Below are 7373 nucleotides of genomic sequence, written 5' to 3'. Positions count from 1 at the left end.
ACTTTCATGGAGATTTTGAGGACTACAAGAATAAATAGGGCATCATTACTGTAGCGAAAGTGCGACTAAGGTTAGGCATCTGGCTTTCCCCCATAGCCCTCTTCCACCCCCCCCGCCCCCGGCCATTACCGAAGCGGATGAAAACAAACACTAACGATGGCGGCGCCGGAGAGCGACCGGCTGCTGGGCTTAAGGCAGGAGTGACCGCTTAACCAGTGAGGGAAGCACTGAAGAGCGCCAGTCGACGTGGGTGCGACAACTCGCGGAGTCCTAAGAGCAAAACGTCTGGGGCCTGCGAGCCAGGACCCTTCCGAAGCCTTAGGTGTCTATCGGCGACGTGTACGGTCACTGCAGCTCCGGAGCGCGGAACCCTCAGCCAGGAGACGCGGCTGGCCGGTCCCAGGTCCCGGCCTCCGTAATGAGAGCCCGGAGCCACACTTTGTGCCGCAGCTTCGCAGGTACTAACTTCTGGGGGGGATACCCCGAGATCTCTCAGCGCCCCCGAGTGGGAGGCTGTGGATCTGCGTCCCCTTGGCTGCTGCTTCGTGGAAGTCGAAGGAGATTAGCCACGGTTCAATCCCCTGGGCCCTTGAGTGTTCTATGGGAAGTTGGGTTGGTCTAGGCCCCGTTGGCCCCTGCTTGTTTGACAGAGAATCCCCTCCACCCCTAGAGGTTTCCTCTCTACTTTTTCTGCTCTTTGGGTTAGGTCGTCAGGCGTTTTGGAGGTAATTTGGGGGGCCATAACTCCGGGGTTGGGTGCCAGTATGAGTGAGGTAGGGTTTCATTCAGTCAAGATTTGTTGAGTGCCAAATATGTACTCCGGGTGTAGGTGAGGGTGACTGTTGACTAGTGAAAAAAGGGACCCAAGGTTCACGACTGTCTTCTTACTGTCAGTGGAACGACCTGTGGAAACCTGCGATCCATTCTCATTAAATAAATCTCTGGGTAAGTGGCTAAGCACCTTCTTGAGCTCATCACTAATTCATTTTCGTTTTCACTTTTCCAGTGAGTTCCCAGTTAGCCTGATCAATTCAGCGTAGCATTTCACTTTTAGTATTTCTTTGTTCTCTCGCCACCCCGCAGCCCAAAAGAAAAAAGAGATTTTAAAAAATTACCTATTTTCTCATTACACACGTAGTTTAAAACTCATCTCCTAAGGTGATAGAATTTATTGGACACCTTTAGTGGGAAATGTATTATAATAAGAAACAACAGACCCTTCCTTTACACTAAATTAGCTTCCAGATTTTGTATGTTATTTTATGACTGTTATTCCTTTTCATGTGTGCATGTAGTGGCTCCAGCTCAGTTATAAGGTTTGTTGTTGTTTTCAACTTTGCATTTATCAGCTCAGGTGAAGTCTTAATTTTTCAGATTTTAAAATTTTTATTATTAGAGATAAAGTATTGCTCTGTCACCCAAGCTGGAGTACAGTAGCGTCTTCATAGCTAACTTTTAACCTCAAACTCCTAGGCTCAGGGAATCATCCCACCTCAGCCTTCCAAAGTGTCGGGATTACATGCATAAACCACAGAGTCCGGCCCAGGAGCTTAATCTCAAAGGAAGTTTACCTGAACTTTAGGTGTGGAATATCCGAAAGTAACTTCCAGCATGGGATGTGGAGCTAAGTAAGATGAATTTACATAAACCATCATTTTTCCTGCATGTGTTCAGCAGACGAGAGTGCATAGAGTTGCTGGTCATTGCTTCCTATCAAATTGTGGAAACCAATAAAAACTGAAAGTGTTCTATGAGAGAATAGAGGTACTGTAGCTAAGAAGAATGCAAAGGAGGCTGCTCAGAGGGAATCAAACCTTTGTAAAGTTTAGGTTTTAAATCTTTAAAAGGATTTTAAGTCTCTAAAAGGATTTAAAAGTTATTTTAAATAATTAGCTGCTTTTTTTTTAATGTCCTTGGAAGGTAGATTTCTTGCTTTTTTTTTTTGAGGTGGAGTTTCACTCTTGTTGCCCAGGCTAGAGTGCAATGCGCGATCTTGGCTCACTGCAACCTCTGCCTCCCATGTTCAAGCGATTCTCCTGCCTCAGCCTCCCGAGTAGCTGGGATTACAAGCATTTGCCAGCACACCCAGATAATTTTGTATTTTTAGTAGAGATGGGGTTTTTCCATGTTAGTCAGGCTGTTACTGAACTCCCGACCTCAGGTTATCCGCCCTCCTTGGCCTCCTGAAGTGCTGAGATTACAGACATGAGCCATGACGCCCAGCCAATTTCTTGCTTTTAACTAAAGAGTAAGTGTGGGCCAGTTTATTAAAAATCCTCTGAAGGGGCCAGGCAGGGTGGCTCAAGCCTGTAATCCCAGCACTTTGGGAGGCTGAGGCAGGCGAATCACGAGGTCAGAAGTTCAAGACCATCCTGGCCAACATGGTGAAACCCCGTCTCTACTAAAAATACAAAAAATTAGCTGGACGTGGTGTTGGGCGCCTGTAATCCCAGCTGCTCGGGTGATTGAGGCAGGAGAATCGCTTGAACCCAGGAGGCGGAGGTTGCGGTGAGCCCTAGGTCACGCCACTGCACTCCAACCCGGGAGACAATGCCCCTCTGTCTCAAAAAAAAAAAAAAAAAAAAAAATCCTCTGAGGACCAGTATAGGTTACATAGACAATTTGTCTGTTTTGTTTTTTTGTTTTGTTTTGTTTGCAATGGAGTTTCACTCTTGTTGCCCATGCTGGAGGACAGTGGCATGATCTCGGCACACTGCAACAACCTCCGCCTCCCAAGTTCAAGCAATTCTCCTGCCTCAGCCCGAGTAACTGCGATTACAGGCACCCACCACCACGACTGGCTAATTTTTTGTATTTTTAGTAGAGATGGGGTTTCGCCATGTTGGCCAGGCTGGTCTCCAACTCCTGACCTCAGGTGATCCACCCACCTCGGCCTCCCAAAGTGCTGGGATTACAGGTGTGAGCGACCGCACCAGGCCTGGCAATCTGTCTTATCCTGGTATTTTTTTGTATGCGCTTGGTCATAACAGAAGGGATGAGAATGTGAATTACCACTGCTTAGAAAAACAACTCAATTGGGCTGGGCACGGTTGTTCACACCTGAAATCCTAGCACTTTGGCAGGCTGAGGCCGGCAGATCACCTGAGGTCGGGAGTTTGAGACCAGCCTGGCTAACATGGAGAAACCGTTTCTACTAAAAATACAAAAATACCCAGGCGTGGTGGCACGTGCCTGTAATCCTAGCTATTCAGGAGGTTGAGACAGGAGGATTGCTTGAACTGGGGAGGCAGAGGTTTCTGTGAGCCGAGATCACGCCATTGCATTCCAACCTGGGCAACAAGATCGAAAACTCCGTCTCAAAAGAAAAACAAATCAATTAACATGCATGGTTGACTTAACAGGGTCTCCTCAGTAAAAGTAAAGGTAAATCAAGAATTCATAGAAGTCATAACTTACAGAAACCTCCTATGGAGCAGAAAAATAAAATGAAAAAAGTAATAACTTAGTATTGCTGTTTTGGAAAATGCTGCTTTCACTTTTGATTCATACACGTGAAAGAAATAGTAAAGAAGTAATTAAGAATCATTTTACATTTTTTTCTTTCTTTCCTTCCTTCCTTCTCTCTTCTCTTCTCTTTTCTTTTCTTTCTTTTCTTTCTTGAGTCTTGCTCTGTTGCCCAGGCTGGAGTGTAGTGGCGCGATCTCAGCTCCCTGCAACCTCTGCCTCCCCGGTTTAAGCGATTCTCCTGCCTCAGCCTCCTGAGTAACTGGGGTTACAGGTGCGCACCATTACACCCGGCTAATTTTTGTATTTTTAGTAGAGACGGGGTTTCTCTATGTTGGTCAGGCTGGTCTCCAACTCCTGACCTAGTGATCCACCCACCTCGGCCTCCCAAAGTGCTGAAATTACAGACATGAGCCACCGCGCCCAGCGATATTTGCTTATTATTTTGAGTTGTTGATACTTTCTTTTTACATGAAGTCTGTAGTTTATAAAATGATGAATTTGTCTACTTAAGAGTTGGGGGGAAGAGTTACGGGTGTGTACTGGCAGTAGGCTGTGGATTTGGAGCTGTGAAAGCTTCTCCCAAGGCTATTCAGTCTTGTTTCTATTTGTTTCTTGGGGTTTCAGTGTTTCTAAACTAAGTTTTAGGTTAATATCTTGAGTTTTCATTTCCTTTTGCATGTAGGTAGTTTGATTATGGATCTTACATTTATGTGCTCTTCTGACTTGTGCTTTTAATGTTTTGAGAGCAATTTGCCCACCTCTCAACGTTGCCATGATAGATGGCAAACCTCTTTGTGGCTTCTCCAGGATTTTTTGAGCATCTGTGATCAAGGAAAGGAGCACCTGGCTCTGGGGCTTGATGCAGGGTACAGGGCTTTTACCTGCCTATAAGGTTAAGGTCATTTCTTCCAACCCTATTCTTACTCTCATGTGTTTGTCAAAAGGACCTAACCCTTGTCCCTTGTAGGCCTCGGTTCCCTGGCATCAGATTTCTCTTACATCTATAGCTTTGATTGTACTCTGTATGGAATCTGGGATATCTCCCGTTTTTCTAGTTTAGCTGTGTGTCAGAACATTTTTATTGTCATTTTATCTACATCTTTATGTGTTTGTAGTGAGAGGGGGAACTGACAGCATCAGTTCAGTCCACCCTGTTGATGAAAGGCTACTTAAGAGATTTTTTTTTGGAGATGGAGTTTTGCTCTGTTGCCCAGGCTGGAGTGCAGTGAAGCAATCTCAGCTTACTGCAACCTCTGCCTCCCAGGTTCAAGCGATTCTCCTGCCTCAGCCTCCCGTGGAGCTGGGATTACAGGTGCCCGCCTCCACACCGGGCTAATTTTTTGTATTTTTAGTAGAGACAGGGTTTTACCATGGTGGTCAGGCTGGTCTTGAACTTCTGTCCTCAGGTAATCCACCTGCTTCAGCCTCCCAAAGTGCTGTGATTACAGACATGAGCCACACTGTACATGGCCCGCTTCAGAGTTTTTTTTTTTTTTTTTTTTTGCCGAAGTCTTGCTCTGTTGCTCAGGCTGGAGTGCGATGATGTGATCTTGGCTCACTGCAACCTCTGCCTCCTGGGTTCAGGAGATTCTCCTGCCTCAGCCTGCTGAGTAGCTGGGACTACAGGCACATTCCACCACACTCAGCTACTTTTTGTATTTTTGGTAGAGATGGGGTTTCGCCATGTTGCCCAGGGTGGTCTTGAACTCCTGGACTAAAGCAATCCACCTGTCTCAGCCTCCCAAAGTGCTAGGATTACAGGCATGAGCCTCCGCGCCTGGTCTCACTCATGTTTATCATGGCTTAATGCATTAAAGTCTTTGCCACCTTCATTCTTTTTTTTAATCCAGAAACATTTTAATCTGTTAAAAAGCAAAGGCCGGGCGCGGTGGCTCACGCCTGTAATCCCAGCACTTTGGGAGGCTGAGGCAGGTGGATCACAAGGTCAGGAGATCGAGACCATCCTGGCTAACACGGTGGAACCCCCGTCTCTACTAAAAATACAAAAAAAAAAAAAAATTAGCCAGGCATGGTAGCGGGTGCCTGTAGTCCCAGCTACTCAGGAGGCTGAGTCAGGAGAATGGCGTGAACCCAGGAGGCGGAGCTTGCAGGGAGCCAAGAACGTGCCACTGCACTCCAGCCTGGGTGACAGAGTGAGACTCCATCTCAAAAAAAAAAAAAAAAAAAAAAAGCAAAACAAACAAACAACAAAAACCCAAAACTACTTTGCTCCTTTTCACAATAGTGCGCATTTATACCATAATTTAGTTACGGCTACAAAACATCAGAAGATTTCTTTTTTAATGTATCTTCTCTATGGAATTAAAAAAAAATTTTGTGTGTACCTTTCTAGTCTTTAATTGGTAAAATATGTCCCAAAAAGAAACTATTGCATTTAAGCCACATCACCAAAAAACAAAACGCAAAACCAAAAAAAAAAACAAACAACCGAGCATAATAACGCTTTTACTGATGTGTCTTACAGATTGACATGACCAAAGCCATATGTTTTCATTTAATTTCCATTTCCCCCTCCCACAACATGCACCAATTGAATATATGCTCTGGGAGCCGTAAAATTACCAAACATCTACCTCTTCAAAAGAATGCATTAAAAAATATATATATGTATTTTTTTTTTCTTGAGATGGAGTCTCGCTTTGTCGCCCAGGCTGGAGTGCAGTGGCGCAGTCTCGGCTCACTGCAAGCTCCGCCTCCCAGTTTCACGCCATTCTCCTGCCTCAGCCTCCCTAGTAGCTGGGACTACAGGTGCCCGCCAGCACACCCAGCTAATTTTGTATTTTTAGTAGAGACGGGGTTTCACCGTGTTAGGCAGGGTGGTCTCCATCTCCCGACCTCGTGATCCACCCGCTTCTGCCTCCCAAAGTGCTGGGATTACAGGCGTGAGCCACCGCGCCCGGCCAAGAATGCATTAAAATATTTTAAAGAATTTTTTTGTTGTTTAAAAGGTGAAAAAAATGTAAACAAGAAACTGATTCACTCCCTTACTTCATGCATTCACAATCTAAACCAAAAACGAATTTTTTTTTTCTTTTTTTGAGACGGAGTCTCGCTCTGTCGCCCAGGCTGGAGTGCAGTGGCGTGATCTCGGCTCACTGCAAGCTCCGCCTCCCGGGTTGACGCCATTCTCCTGCCTCAGCCTCCTGAGTAGCTGGGACTACAGGCGCCCACCATGACGCCCGGCTGATTTTTTGTATTTTTAGGGGAGACAGGGTTTCACCGTGTTAGCAAGGATATTCTCAATCTCCTGACCTCGTGATCCGCCCGCCTCGGCCTCCCAAAGTGCTGGAACTACAGGCGTGAGCCACCGCGCCCGGCAAAAACGAAATTTTAAAGCAAGAACAAACTACTGCTGCAAGTTTTTGTAAGTCCATTTTCTCTGTACACGCAAACTGCTCACTACTGAAGGGAAAAAATATATAATCCATGGTGTCTGCTGATTCAAAAGGGAGAAACAGGTTGTCATTTACTATCCAAAAACTGATACATGTATGTTCTGCTTTTATAGTGTATGTTTTTCTCTTTTCTGTTTTTCATATCCAAAACTTGTAAATGCTATTTTAGGGGTACAGCAGATTAGATTCCAACACTTGGTGAACAGAATTCACAAGCTGTGACAAAACTGACAAAACTCTGTCATCTTTGGGGTGCAATTTTGTTTATATACACTGTATGTGTATATTTATTTTAGATTTGGCTGTAGTGGACTGGCGGTGGTTCAAGTGCCACTTTCATTCTAAGGCAAGGATATGCTATGATGAAATCTTGGAAGTACAGCTAGAGTCATCATTCTATCTGTTTGAAAAAGTGTATTTGGGCCAGGCGCAGTGGCTCACACCTGTAATCCCAGCACTTTGGGAGGCCAAGGCGGGCGGGTCACGAGG

At 45.4% G+C, this 7373-nt stretch overlaps 1 protein-coding gene and 1 long non-coding RNA gene across 51 annotated transcripts in view; one reads left to right on the top strand and one right to left on the bottom strand.

The window, feature by feature from the left end:
* Positions 1-129: 129 nt before the first annotated feature.
* On the bottom strand, positions 130-5877 carry LOC144334253 (uncharacterized). Its single transcript, XR_013403931.1, has 2 exons — positions 5678-5877; positions 130-1218 (listed from the first exon to the last, which is right to left on the bottom strand). It is a non-coding gene; the product is annotated as an uncharacterized LOC144334253 (long non-coding RNA).
* The window catches only part of ATG13 (autophagy related 13), a 59503-nt gene continuing 52275 nt past the window's right edge, over positions 146-7373 (top strand). For 24 of the 50 annotated variants that reach the window (XR_013403905.1, XR_013403889.1, XR_013403904.1 and 21 more), the window contains exon 1: positions 146-458. The gene's annotated coding sequence lies outside the window, so the exon portion shown is untranslated. Of the gene's footprint in view, positions 459-829; positions 946-6692; positions 6854-7373 lie in introns of all 50 variants that reach the window. The other 26 variants (XR_013403902.1, XR_013403901.1, XR_013403899.1 and 23 more) reach the window with 5 other exon arrangements.

Source organism: Macaca mulatta, chromosome 14 (genome assembly GCF_049350105.2).
Source record: "Macaca mulatta isolate MMU2019108-1 chromosome 14, T2T-MMU8v2.0, whole genome shotgun sequence".
Classification (NCBI taxonomy): domain Eukaryota; kingdom Metazoa; phylum Chordata; class Mammalia; order Primates; family Cercopithecidae; genus Macaca; species Macaca mulatta.
Note: the sequence above shows the minus strand (reverse complement) of the source record. Positions and strands in the feature narration are given on the sequence as shown.